Raw genomic sequence first — 13369 nt, forward strand, 5'->3', positions numbered from 1 at the left:
CAGTAAATGAGTGAATCAAAAAAACTGTGGTACATTTACACAACGGAATACTATGCAGCAGAAAGAAAGAAGGAACTCCTAACCCTTCATGACAGTATGGATGGAACTGGAGAGTACTATGCTAAGTGAAATAAGCCAGGTGGTAAAAGACAGATACCATATGATCTCACCTGTAAGTGGAACCTAATCAACAAAACAAACCAGTGAGCAAAACAGAACCAAAGACATGGAAATAAAGAACAAACTGATGGTGACCAGAGGGGAAGGGGGAGGAGGATAACAGGAGAAAGAGAAGGGGAAGGGTCAAGGGACCTGTATAAAGAACCATGGACAAAGACAACATGGAGGAGGACTGGATGTGAGAGGTGGGGGTAGATAGGTCAGGGGAGAGTATTGGGGGAAAAATTGGGACAACTGTAATTGAACAACAATAAAAGATTGTTTTAAAAATGTAAAAGAACATGCCATCTCATTTAAACCTCAGAATAGCTATCCAAATTGATAAAATAAATACTATTAATCTCATCTGGATTGAGTGCGGGCCTGCGAACCACACGATCGTGGTTCGATTCCCAGTCAGGGCACATGCCTGGGTTGCGGGCCAGTTCTGGGTAGGGGACACACCAGAGGCAACCATACATTGATATTTCTCTCTCTCTCTCCTTCCTTTCCCCTCTAAAGATAAATAAATAAAATCTAGAAAAAAAATTTTTTTAAATCTCATCTAACAATTGGGAAGCTGAGACTCAGCAAATTTAGACTTTAATCCAGACTGTCTAATGAACAATGATGATACTATGCCGATTTCTTTTCCATAGGCAACCCTTTATATATTTAAAGGAAGAGTTCTTAGGCTGGGGTCCATAAACAATCCATGGATCAACTATTGGTCCATGGAGCTCTTAAAAATGCATTCAGTATTAGATATATAATTCTTTCTTTTGTAGAAAGGGTCCTTAGCTGTCATTAGATTCCAAGATAATCTGTGGCTTCCCATATTTTAAAGAACCATTGCCTTAAAGGTGACTATGAAGCATGTCTTTTCTCTCAGAGTTTTAACCCCTCCAAACTAAACATCACCAGTCATGCCTCTTGATTTCACCCTGCATTCCCCCATCTAATCAAATGGTAGTCACGTAACAATCATGTTTGATTCCTCACTATCCCTTGTGCTCGCCTCCAACCCAACAAAAGCTGCTAATTTTTCTTTTAAATGTACATGAATCCATACATGTTTCTTCACTTTGGCTGCTATAATCATTTCAAGCCTGAGCTAATGCTGTCTCCTAATTCCTGTGTTCCCCCTTCCATGCTTAGCCCTCTTTGTGCCATTCTTCATATGGGAGCCAAGAGCAGTTTTCTAGAATATGAACTAGATCATGTTACCCTCTTGCCTGAAACTGTCCATGGCTTCCTATGACAGCCAGAAAAAATTCCAATCTCCCATACATGCTCCTTAAGACCTTGGGGGATCTGACCCAACTCCTCCTCTCTGATGCTACCTCATGTTCCCCCTTCCCCTCATTCATTGCATTAGAATGGCAACTACCTGTTTTTATTTCCTGGCACACATTAAATTTTTTCCCATCTCCAGACCATTGCACTCTTCCAGAATGCTCTTCATTCTGTTCCTTCTCATCCTTTAGTCATCAGTTTAAATATTATTTCCTTAGAGATACTGTCACTGACAATCTTTCAAGTTCAGATTTACTCCCCACTCCCAATTTATCACAGTTCACTCATAACTTGTTAGCTAGCTAGCTGATGTGTGTGTGTTTCTTTATTCTAGTCTCCCCTTTAGCTGTGAGCTCTATAAAGGTGGATTCCATACTTGTCTGTTAACTGTTATATTTCTAGTGGCTGGTACAGTACTTGGTACATGATAAATACTCATGTATCAAGAAAAAAATTTGCTAGAATGAATATGTGGTTTCAAGTTCTCTCACCATCCTGGGCATATTCTAATGTGTAATATACCTTTTAAGATGTAGTCCCAAAAACTAAAATCAAATTTCCAGATGAGGCCTAACCCTTTCAGAGAGGTCTAGGCATGCCACATTTACCCAATTCTCTCCTTTTCAATATCAAAATAGCCTATTCACAAAATTTCCTGAGAAAGTGGTCTAATAATCACTGTCTCTGCCACTGGTAAATTAATTTACACGGTATATCAACAATTAAAGACAGTTTCTGAATATGGACTTATATTAGTCTCCGGCTCACTATTCAGTGCTCTTTTTATTTCCTCCCTAAAATCAGGTGATGTCCCCGGTTAAACTTTGGTCCCCAAGTAGAAAATATTTCAACATGTCAGCCATAGGGAATACAGTAGTACCCCCTTACGGGGGATATGTTCTAAGACTTCCAATGATGCCTGCAAATAGTACCAAACCCTATGTGTACTATGTTTTTTTCCCTATACATATGTACCTTTTCACTTAAAGGAAGTACTTTGGCATATCTGATTGCCAGCTTCACTACTCTTGTGCTCTGGAACCATTATTAAATAAAATTAGGGTTACTTGAGCATAGCACTTCAATACCATGACAGTTAACATGACAACTGACACAGTTACTGAATGACTACTGGGTGGGTAGCATATACAATGTGGGTATGCTGGAAAACGGATGATTCACTTCCTGGGTGCAACAAAATTTCATCATGCTACTCACAATGGTGAGCAATTTAAAACTTATGAATTGTTTACTGCTGGAACTTTATAGTTAATATTTTCAAACTGCAGTTGACCACAGATAACTTAAACCACTGAAAGCAAAACCACAGATAAAGGGGGACTATACTATACACACTATGCAAAACTATTTTTATTATCCTGCCTCCAAGATGCATGATGGCTCACTAGTTTATTTCCTCTTCATTCTTTGAGTTTCAAAACACAAAGGTACCAGGAGTCCCCATGGTCCGGGGATTTCCCTGGACAAAACACACTAGCTTGTTTTCTGAGTGGCAGGGGTAAGTTGGAAAGATGTTCTACAATTCAAGTATACAAGAAAGAGCTAGAAGACGCAGTTCAGGACTCACTTGCTATCTCTGCTATGTTAGATAAGCAACACATAAAATCAAAAGAGTCTGTTACCATCTTCATACTTACCAACAATGATGCAGTAGACAGCAGAGAGCATTAACCACCTAAAAATACCAAATGAGAGTGAGACCTTTTCTATTACCATTCAAATTCTTAACTGCCATCAGCCTGATTTATTTTAATCAAACGCCCACAGGCCTTACACATTTCATGGTTACTTTTTCTAGTTATGTAGCCTTTATTATTTTTCCTAGTGTCTCTTTTTATCCCCCTCCCCTTTCTATTCTTTTCCTCTAAATGGACAAAACCTGGTTCCTATCACCTAGAGATGAATTAACCTTTCCAAATATCCTGACATTGCCTTCCTAGAAAAGTCCCTGGAGCTCTGTAGCTGTTGAAGAAGAGAGGCAGCTTGGCTTTGACTTTAATATACATTTTGAAATACCTTTTGCAGGATGGCTGGAAATACGGAACTAATAACAAAGTGCTTCTAAAATTACTGGTAAATCCGAAGCATTCCGCCTGGTGCACGGCCTTTGAGAGTCTTTAATTCATCAATTAAGTGATCAAAGATCTTGTTCAAGATATGATTACATTCTTTTGTTCTCTCTGCACAATCATATTAAAATTGATAGCATTCCTAAAATCAAATGGGTTCCAAAGCTAAAAATAAAAACAGACAAATGACACCCTAACATTCATCACTTTGTAAAGGCAAGTCTATGACTGGCTCTTAACTATTCTAGGACACACATGCTAGGACAAATCATTCTATGGTGGTGATGCCAAAGGAGGAACTTGAAGCTTCCACACTCCTAAAGCAGCTACTATGCATTTAGATTATAGCCAGGCCCTCCTCACTAAGGGGGTAGACCAAGAAGTTCTGGTTACTTGCCAAAGCCAAACCCAAGAGCAAATAATTTCACTATTACAGAATAGAGGTTTTTGAGTGGCTGCTGATGGCCTTTGTCACGTACATAGGATTAGTCTTCCTTATACTACTAACAAAACAAAACAAAATAAAATGATGTCATAGCCCAAGAATCAGCAGGAAAATTTTCTTAAATTACCACAACCCTTCTCAATCCTTGCTCCCTAGAAGTCAGCTGTTTTCATTGTACTCTGTCTGAATATTCTTGATCACTTAAAAAAAGACAGGACTAATACACTATGTTGGTAAAAGGTAAAATAGTAAATACTCTTAGGTTCTGTGGGCCATTCAGTCTCTTGCAGCTACTCAACACCACCATTGTACCATGAAGACAGTCACAGATGGCATGTCAATGAATGGATGTGGATGTGTTCTAATAAATCTTTATTCACACACACAAAACAAACATTGGACAAGATTTGCCTGAAGATCTTGCAAATCTTTGCTCATCTCTGCTCTAAAACATGGTCATCACTATAACCTACACTTACAGAGCTCAATCTAGAGCACACTAACACTGGGCAGTTGGCAGGAGAGTTCTTATTATGTTCTCAAGACAGAAAAACAGAATTAGTCTGATCGGGAAAGAAAGGTCACTTTCTTATGGTGACCTTTCATATGGTTTTCTCTTCAAAAAGTTAATTTTATTCTCTGAATTAAATTTTTCGGCAACGTTCATTGTTTCTTTTAAAGAACATTAGATTTCACATTTCATTCCAGTTATTTATTACCTGAGTTTTGGTCTTAACAAATATGATTTTGTTATTCTCTGTCATCAGTGGAGCAAGCACATGTGGTTTTGATAGACAAAATTGTGATAAAATTCACTGCATCCTTAAAAAAAGTGATTGAAAAGTTTTCAGACTGTTGCAGAGAATGTGTGGGGTGGGGGGAACAAGGGGATTGAATTTCAACAAAAGACATGCCAGATTTTTTTCCTGTTCTTATTATTCAACATTCTCCCACTACTCAGTATCTAATTAGATATTGCAGCAATCCAGAAATCATGTGTTTCTCTTTAAACTTTTGGCAAAGTCCACTGCTCTATGGTTAACATTGGACACACTTAGGCCCCCCTCCAGGGACCAGTACTGGGTGACATCACATGCTATGTCACAAACAATGGAACCTAATAAGTGTGCATGTTCTGAGACAAGCAAAACACTAGCAGTCATTTTGGTTTTCCCTCTTTTCATTTACTTTAAATTCACGCTCATTTTGTTGCTTAAAAACCCTCTTTGTCTCTCAATATTTTTTCAGGAACAGGTATCTCTTGCTATTACAGCCCCCAGAAAAATCACAATTCAATTTTTAAAAATATATTAGTCTTTTCTAAATTGTTGAATTCTGTTGGAGTGGCTTTCTTGATTATCTTAAGACTGAACAAAACACAGTACACCAATGACAACCATGGTAAGTTACCACAAAACCTATTTGTCTTTATAAATAGGTAGCCAACTGGGCAAGAAAAAAAGAAAGAATGGACATAGTACAACTTAACCTTCAAAGCTGCCTGGCATGTGGTTGTTTCCCTCAGGAACTGATATCCATATCTGGGAACGACAATCCCATGTTCATGCTACACCCTTCCTGTTACAGAACCAGAGCAGAAGGAAATTATATAACTCGTCGACTACTAGGAAAAAGTTGAAGATGCCAAAAAATACAAAGACATATTCAGACCTTTTTAACTTGGAAAAATGTGTTGTTTGTGAACGGGGAATAAATAAATGTACTGAAACTGTCTTCCATATGTCTGCTTTCCTTCTACTGGGCTACATTCCAAAGCAGTTCCATGTTTTTCTTTAAAATATGAAAAACTATTGCTGAGTACCTTTTGTAAATGGTTTTCTTCACAGTGACTAATGTGCATATGCTTCAAATAATTGCTTTCAAATGAATTCATCAATATTCTGAATTCCATGGCCAGGAAATTTCTGATTTAAGATGTACTTTGAAGAGTCACTCTCATCAGAATATTTCCACCTACTGGTGTTGGAAAACAAGCACTTTTTAAAGAATACACCACTTAACAATAAAAACAATCTAGTAACATTGTCCCACAGCTACAAATATTGTACTATTGACAAAATGCTTGACATAAACTTCCTTTTTAATAAACTCATAAAATATTCCCTTGAGGGTGAAAAATGTGAGTAAATTACAGAATCGAGGCCTTCCACTAGGTCATGAACTAGACCAGTAATTTTCAACCTTTTTCATTTCATAGCACACATAGACTAATTACTAAAATTCTGCAGCACACCAAAAAACGTTATATTTTTGCTGATCTGACAAAAATAGGTGTAATTCTGATTAATTTATAATAATAATAGTAATTATCTACCCTATTTGCTTCAAACTAACTTTTTTAAAAAGATTTTATTTATTTATTTTTAGAGAGGAGAAGGGAAGGAGAAAGAGAAGGAGAGAAACATCAATGTGTGGTTGCCTCTCGCATGCCCCAAACCAGGGACCAGGCCCGCAACCCAGGCATGTGCCCTGACTGGGAATGGAACTAGCGACCCTTTGGTTTGCAGCCCACTTTCAATCCACTGAGCTACACCAGCCAGGCTCAAAGTAACTTTTTTTAAAAAGTCAGCCCTGGCTGGCATGGCTCAGTGGATTGAGTGCCAACCTGTGAATCCAAGGGTCACAGATTCAATTCACAGTCAGGGCACATGCCAGGTTGTAGGACAGGTCCCCAGTAGGGGGGCGCTCAAAAGGCAACCCCACACTGCTGTTTCTCTGTTTCTCCCTCCCTTCCTCTCTCTAAAAAGAAATAAAGAAAATCTTTTTTAAAAATCTTTCAAAAAATTCAGGTGACTATACTTGTATATATAAGGATTTCTGGTACAAAGAATTAACCAATCAGACACAACCTTATTATACAATGTGACCAATAAGATACAACTCAATTATATAATCTATATATTTATGGTTCATGAAAAGGCATTCTCCTGGCTGGTGTGGCTCAGTGGATTGGGTGCCAGCCTGGGAACTGAAAGGTCATGGGCCCAATCCCCAGTCAGGGCACATGCCTGGGTTGCAGGCCAGGTCCCCACTTGGGGATATACAAAAGGCAACTGATCAAAATCTCTCTTGCACATCAGTTTCTCTCCCACTTTCTCCCACTCTCTCTCTCTAAAAATAAACAAATAAAACCTTTTTAAAAAGAAAAAGAAAGACAAGGCATTCACACTGGCCAACTACTGTTGTGTTGGCTGTTGTCATTTTTTTGTTTGACAGTCTAAGGGAAAAGAGGTCAGTGCCCCTGACTAAATAAATAGCCAGGTATTGCATGTTTTAAAATTTCTTGCAATAGCCCTGACTGGCATGGCTAACTTGGTTGGGTGTTGTCTCAAAAACCAAAAAGTCCTGGGTTTCATTCCTGACCAGGGCACATACCTAGGTTCTGGATTTGGTCCTGGTTTGGTCTTAGCTGGGGCTCCTAGAAAAGGCAACCAATCGATGTTTCTATCATTGATGTTTCTCACCTCATTTTCCCTCCCTTCCCCTCTCTCTCTAAAATCAACAAGCATGTCCTTGGGTGACAATAAAAAATTAAAAATTAAAAGTTCTCATGACACATCAGTATGCTGTGGCACACTGGTTGAAAATCACTGATCTAGATGCAAAAAATCATGGTAAATTATGGCCCTGCAATAAACATTCATTTCTTTAAAGATTTTATTTATTTATCTTTAGAGAGGAAGGGAAGGAGAGAAGGAGAGAAATATCAATGTATGGTTGCCTCTTGTGAGTTCCCTGCTGGGAATTGGCCTGTAACCCAGGCCTGTGCCCTGACTGGGAATCGAACCGCAATTGTGTGGTTCACAGGCCTGTGCTCAATCCACTGAGCTACACCAGCCAGGGCTTCAAACATTCATTTGTTTAAACATTTTATTTATTTATTTTTAGAGAGGGGAAGAAGGGAGGGAGAAAGAGAGGGAGAGAAACACTAATGTGTGGTTGCCTCTACCACACCTCATATCGGGGACCTGGCCTGGAACCCAGGCATGTGCCCATGACTGGGAATCGAACCTGTGACCCTTTGGTTCACAGGCCAGCACTCAATTCACTGAGCCACACCAGCCAGGGCTTAAACATACATTTTGATATTACACATTTTGCTTACCAAAACCAGCAAGTCAACCCTATCACTTATCTCTCTGGCTTACTGAAAAGTTACAGAAAAATGACTGTCACCTATAGAATTCCCACAATAAGCCATACCAAAATGACCAACAGTCCTATTGTTAGCTAATCAGTTCTTCATTTCTTTTGCTTTTTTCAGTGAGTTCCTTTAAAATTTTTTCTCTCTTTTGCTCTATGTCTTTATTTGTGTTATTCCATAGCACCTCCAAGGCAGAAATGTGGACTTTGAATATCTGAGAAACACATAAACAATAATCTCAAAACTTTAAAGTGTATTAAACTCAAATGATGATAGGTTTGGTGAAGACTGAACCATTTCTGATTACTTCTAACTCAAAGAACTATCTCTAAATCAGGTATTTAGCCAGGCATGATTCAAAGCAAACAACAATAAAAAATGACTTCAGCTCATCTTTGTCTCTCTGGTCAAAGAAGCAATAATAATCTCTATATCCCATTTTTCTAGGGGTCAAAGAGATATGCATGTAATGATTTCTTGAAAAATTAACAACATTCTGAAAAGAAAATTATTACATTAAAAACAATTAAAATTTCATGCTGAGGCAGCTTTCTTTGTTCAGAGTTCTGTCATTAGAACTATAAATCTATTATTTTAAAATTCCTCTTCATATAGAAGCTTCTCAACTGCTTTTAATTTTCATTTTCTTTCCCTGAATATTTTCTAGCTCCATACATTTTTATTTCATTACAGCAAAACAACATGAGATGGCTATTCTAGGAGCAGATACATTATGATCTTAAAATAGATATATTCTCATATGCTAAAAAGTATGACAAGTCCTATGTACACATCTGCACAAAAACTCAAATTGTTTCCTGCCACTATTCTCAGCAGCAGCAGTGGGTGTTGTTTTTTCTGCTGGCTCCTGTATTAACTGGCAAGAGTCAAGATGGGGAAAGTTTCCTTTCTTTTACTCATTAACGTCTTAGTAATAGGAGCCAGAGAATGCTGCCAATTAGAGTTTTGTTTAAGCTATTATTTCGTTCAGCTTTGAAAAATATTTTAAAGTAACATATTTAGTAATAAATATTTTTTAAAGAACACAGTTACCATTTCTTGGATTAAAGTCTAGATATATAACTTCTACTGACAAAAATAGATGCAAAGAATACACAGTTCATGGTTTAAAAAAAGAGAAGACAACAAAAGTAAATTATAAGAAGGAAGCTTTGAAAGCAACAAGAGTAATATAGATCAGCCTCCTAGTTATAATAATAAATATAAATGAGTATACCATGCTTATTAAGGGCAAAAATTCTTAGATTGGATTTCTAAAAGCAACAAAATTTGCTTAAGCACTTACAATGTGACACAGAAAGTTGAAAAGTAAAAGGGTAGACAAAGATATAATAATAGACTGACTAACATAAACCAAAAGAAAGTGGTAATTAGTACCTATATTAGTATTAGTATCAGTAAAAGCATAAATAATGACAAAGCATTATATGAAAAAAGAAGATATTATTAAATTGATAAAAGGTACAATATATAATAAATCTATAACAATCACTAACTTTTTTAAAAATATTTTATTTATTTGTCTTTAGAGGGGAATGGAAGGAGGGAGGAAGAGAAACATCAATGCATGGTTGCTTCTCCTGCATCCCCTGATGGGAACTGGCCCCAGCGGGGAACTGGCCTGCAACCCAGGCATGTGCCCTGACTGGGAATTGAACCGTGATTGCCTGGTTCACAGGCCCATGCTCAATCCACTGAGCTACACCAGCCAGGGCCAATCACTAACTTTTATACATAGAATAACATTGCCTTGAAACAGAGAAATAAAACTAGAAGCAGCAAAGGAAAAAGTAACAAAAATACAGGAAATAGCAGAGTGTAAGTTAGACAGATTAGTCAAAATATAATTAACAATCCATGATTACCTCCACACAAAGCAAACCCAAAGTACCCAAAGAATATTAATATTATTTTACCATATATCACCAACAAAGAAATGCTGATTAAACTCCAAATTCTAAAAAGGATGCATTATATTTTATTATCTGTCCATAATATAACAAATCTTTAAGCATAAACAAAATAAAATGAAAACCTTCAACACCTTGAACACCAAATAAAAGCACTCACAGATTATTTAGAAAATAACTACAATGATAATACTACTACAGCCACACTTATCAGGTGTACATAAAGCTATGTCCACAGGCAAATCAATAGCCTTAACTCTTAGCTTATTAAACAATAATGAATAAAAACAGCATTTCATGTATATGCTATACTATTAAAGAAGGCCATTATAATTAACTTCTATACTCACAGAGAAATGCTCACAGATTTTGGCTCCTGTGTACTCTTTGTGGGTTGGGAAAGGAAGACCTGGCCCATCAATAATGTACCAACTTACATGTCTAGAGACAACTCTACAAAAAAATTAAACAGAATATACAACTGCAGTCAGCAAGAAATTGTAATAGCTATAAATCTGAGCAATCTAGATGAAGGGTTCCCAAACACTGATCTTTACAAACTAGTAGTGTCAGAGTATTTGAAGTTTATTTTTTAAACCAGAATTCCTGGGTCTTGCCCCAGATCATCCAAATAAGAATCCCCAGTGATAAGATTTTGGAGTCTGTATTTTTGGTAAAGCCTTCTGGTGAGTTTAAGGTATAGACACTTCTGGGAACTACTAGATATATATCTTAATTTTTAAGTAATGAACAATAATGAAAAGTCACTAAACACATGGAGATTATGAGCAAACTGAAGAGGGGAAACAACTGAGAAGTCAGAGGAAGTAGACCTAATGTTAATTCAGGAAACAGTAGAAGATATTTCACTTGTAGCCTCAAGGGGATTAAAGAAGCTATTTCATCAATGAAACAAGAATAAAATATAAAAAAGGAAGGAGGAGGGTGGGGCAGGGATGGAAAGAAAACTACCCGAGAACAAGAATGAATTCTTTGAAATTTAGAGAAAGAAAAGGAGAGGGGATGAGAGAAAGATTGAAGGAGAAAGGGAGAGAGGAAGTAAAGAGGGTGGGGTGTTCAGTAAAGTCAGTGAAGAGCTGAATATAAATTACTGAAAACTGAATGAGAAAATAAGGAGGCCAGGAAAAATTCTCCGCCTCCTAAGAGTTTAAAAGAGCAAACGGAGAAAATAGAGGAGTGTGATGGCTTTGCAATGTCTCAATTTGACTAGGCTGAACTACATTTCCCAGAATTCCATTTCTTGTGTGTGTGTGTGTGTGTGTGTGTGTGTGTGTAAACAGCCATCTATATAGCCACACACATATGTATACACATATATACATACTATTTATGTATCACTGTTCTAATTATTCATCTAATCCTCACAATCATCTTATGAGAATAATTCGATAACTATCCACAGTTTATAGGTGAGGAAACTGAGGCACAAAGAATTTATACATTAGTGGCTTGCTCAAGGCCACACAATTTGTAAATGTTGGAGCTGAGTTTGAAACTACACACACTGACTCCAGGGTCTACCCTTCTAATTACTACAAATTTCAAGGAGCAATTAAACCAGAAAAATAAATTATTGTCTAAATAATTGTTACCTAGGCTCTTCCTTTCCATCCGTCTGCAGCCAATATGTAAGCCAAGATGGGCTCTACAAGTACATCCAAAAGCTGTGGAGAAAGAAGCAGTCCAAAGTAATGTGCTTCCTTCTCAGGGTGTGCTGCTGGTAGTACCAACAGCTCTCTGCACTCCACAGGGGTCTCCTGCCCCATCTGGCCCAACAAAGCACTCAGGCTGGGATACAAAGCCAAGCAATATTATGTCATATGTCAGATTTGTGTGCCATGGTGGCTGCAAACACCCTGTTCCTTAAAGGTGTGTCCTACTGCAAACATGTCCATCATGATGTTAACCAGCTAAAGTTCGCTGGAAGCCTTTAGTCTGTTGCCCAGGAGTGAACTGGGTTCTTACTGGCTTGGTGAAGATTCCACATACAAATTCTTTGAGGTTACCCTCATCAATCCATTCCATAAGGCTATCAGAAGGAATCCTGACACCCAACGCATCACCAAACCAGTCCACAAGCACAAGGAGATGTGAGGGCTGACACCTGCAGGCTGGGAGCTGTGGCCTTGGAAAGGGCCACAGTCCCCCCATAATATTAGTGGCTCTTGCCCCCAAGCAGGGATAAGACACAATACTATCCCAGTGTGGACCCCAGCTCGTGGGGTCTGCCACATGGTGGATGAGGCACAAGAAATTCACACGGACTACCGAGTTCTGTGGAGGAAAAGGAACGGCATGGCTTTTCTCTCAAGGGGAGAAAAAGCCTCGGCCTCTGCCATGACAGGCCTTTATTTCTTTTTTTCTTAGCACATTATATGATGGTCCTTATTTATTATACACAGGTTCACTTTAGGTGGTTATTTTTTACAGAAAACAAAGAAGCAGATGCCACTAATCACATTACGGAAGAAGGATATTTGCAAATGAAAAGGGGAAAGTAATTGAACAGGTTACACTCATCCTTGGAAGGTTTAGCATGAATTTTAGGAAGTTACTTTGCAGTGAGTGTTTCTACCTCAATTCAGGGTGAAAGAGTTTTAGCAAAAGCGAGTTTCGTAGCAGTCTAGGTACAGTGCAGGCCTGATTCCCTACGGGAGAACCTATCCATGGGTATGTGTCCTATGCATCTCTGAGTGGGAGCTGGGCCCATGCCACACAGAACGGTCTCCTACACTCTCTAGCTCCACTGTCACTGCTAATATAAGTAATGTTTATAAAATTCCTACCTAGTAAACAATTTAAAACAGTCCAAAATTATAAATAAACATTGCTAATATGCTTTTGAAATTCCACGTATTTATTTCAGCAAGCCTAGTGTATTTATGTTTAGCTAATTTCTATTGTTCCAATACAATTAATATGGTTGTTCTTTTTCTTTTTTTTTAATGTATTATTTTCCTAAATGAAGAAATACCCCGTCCTTAAAAAATACAAATGACAAAGAAATAAGAAAGGGAAAGCACCCCATGTTCCTGCTTCTGCTAACAGTTTATTGTACCTACTACTAGAAGGAAGGCAAAGAAAAGAAGAATTACACTAGAGGCCTCAGTTGAGTGGTGGGTATAAAGTTGTTGATTTAATTATTATTTATACTTTCTCTATATTCTATTCCTTTGTAAGAGGAAAAAAATTTAATTGACAATAAACAAACTTCTTTCACTAAAAATGTCATACTTATTAATATATTCACCAACTTTATTGA

At 37.7% G+C, this 13369-nt stretch overlaps 1 pseudogene; it reads left to right on the forward strand.

Moving 5' to 3' along the window:
* The first annotated feature begins 326 nt into the window (after positions 1-326).
* Positions 327-12292, forward strand: LOC118999274 (60S ribosomal protein L15-like; annotated as a pseudogene).
* Positions 12293-13369: the final 1077 nt, after the last annotated feature.

Source organism: Sturnira hondurensis, unplaced genomic scaffold (assembly GCF_014824575.4).
Source record: "Sturnira hondurensis isolate 20B ecotype Veracruz unplaced genomic scaffold, ASM1482457v3 Scaffold0014745, whole genome shotgun sequence".
NCBI classification, from domain to species: Eukaryota; Metazoa; Chordata; class Mammalia; order Chiroptera; family Phyllostomidae; genus Sturnira; species Sturnira hondurensis.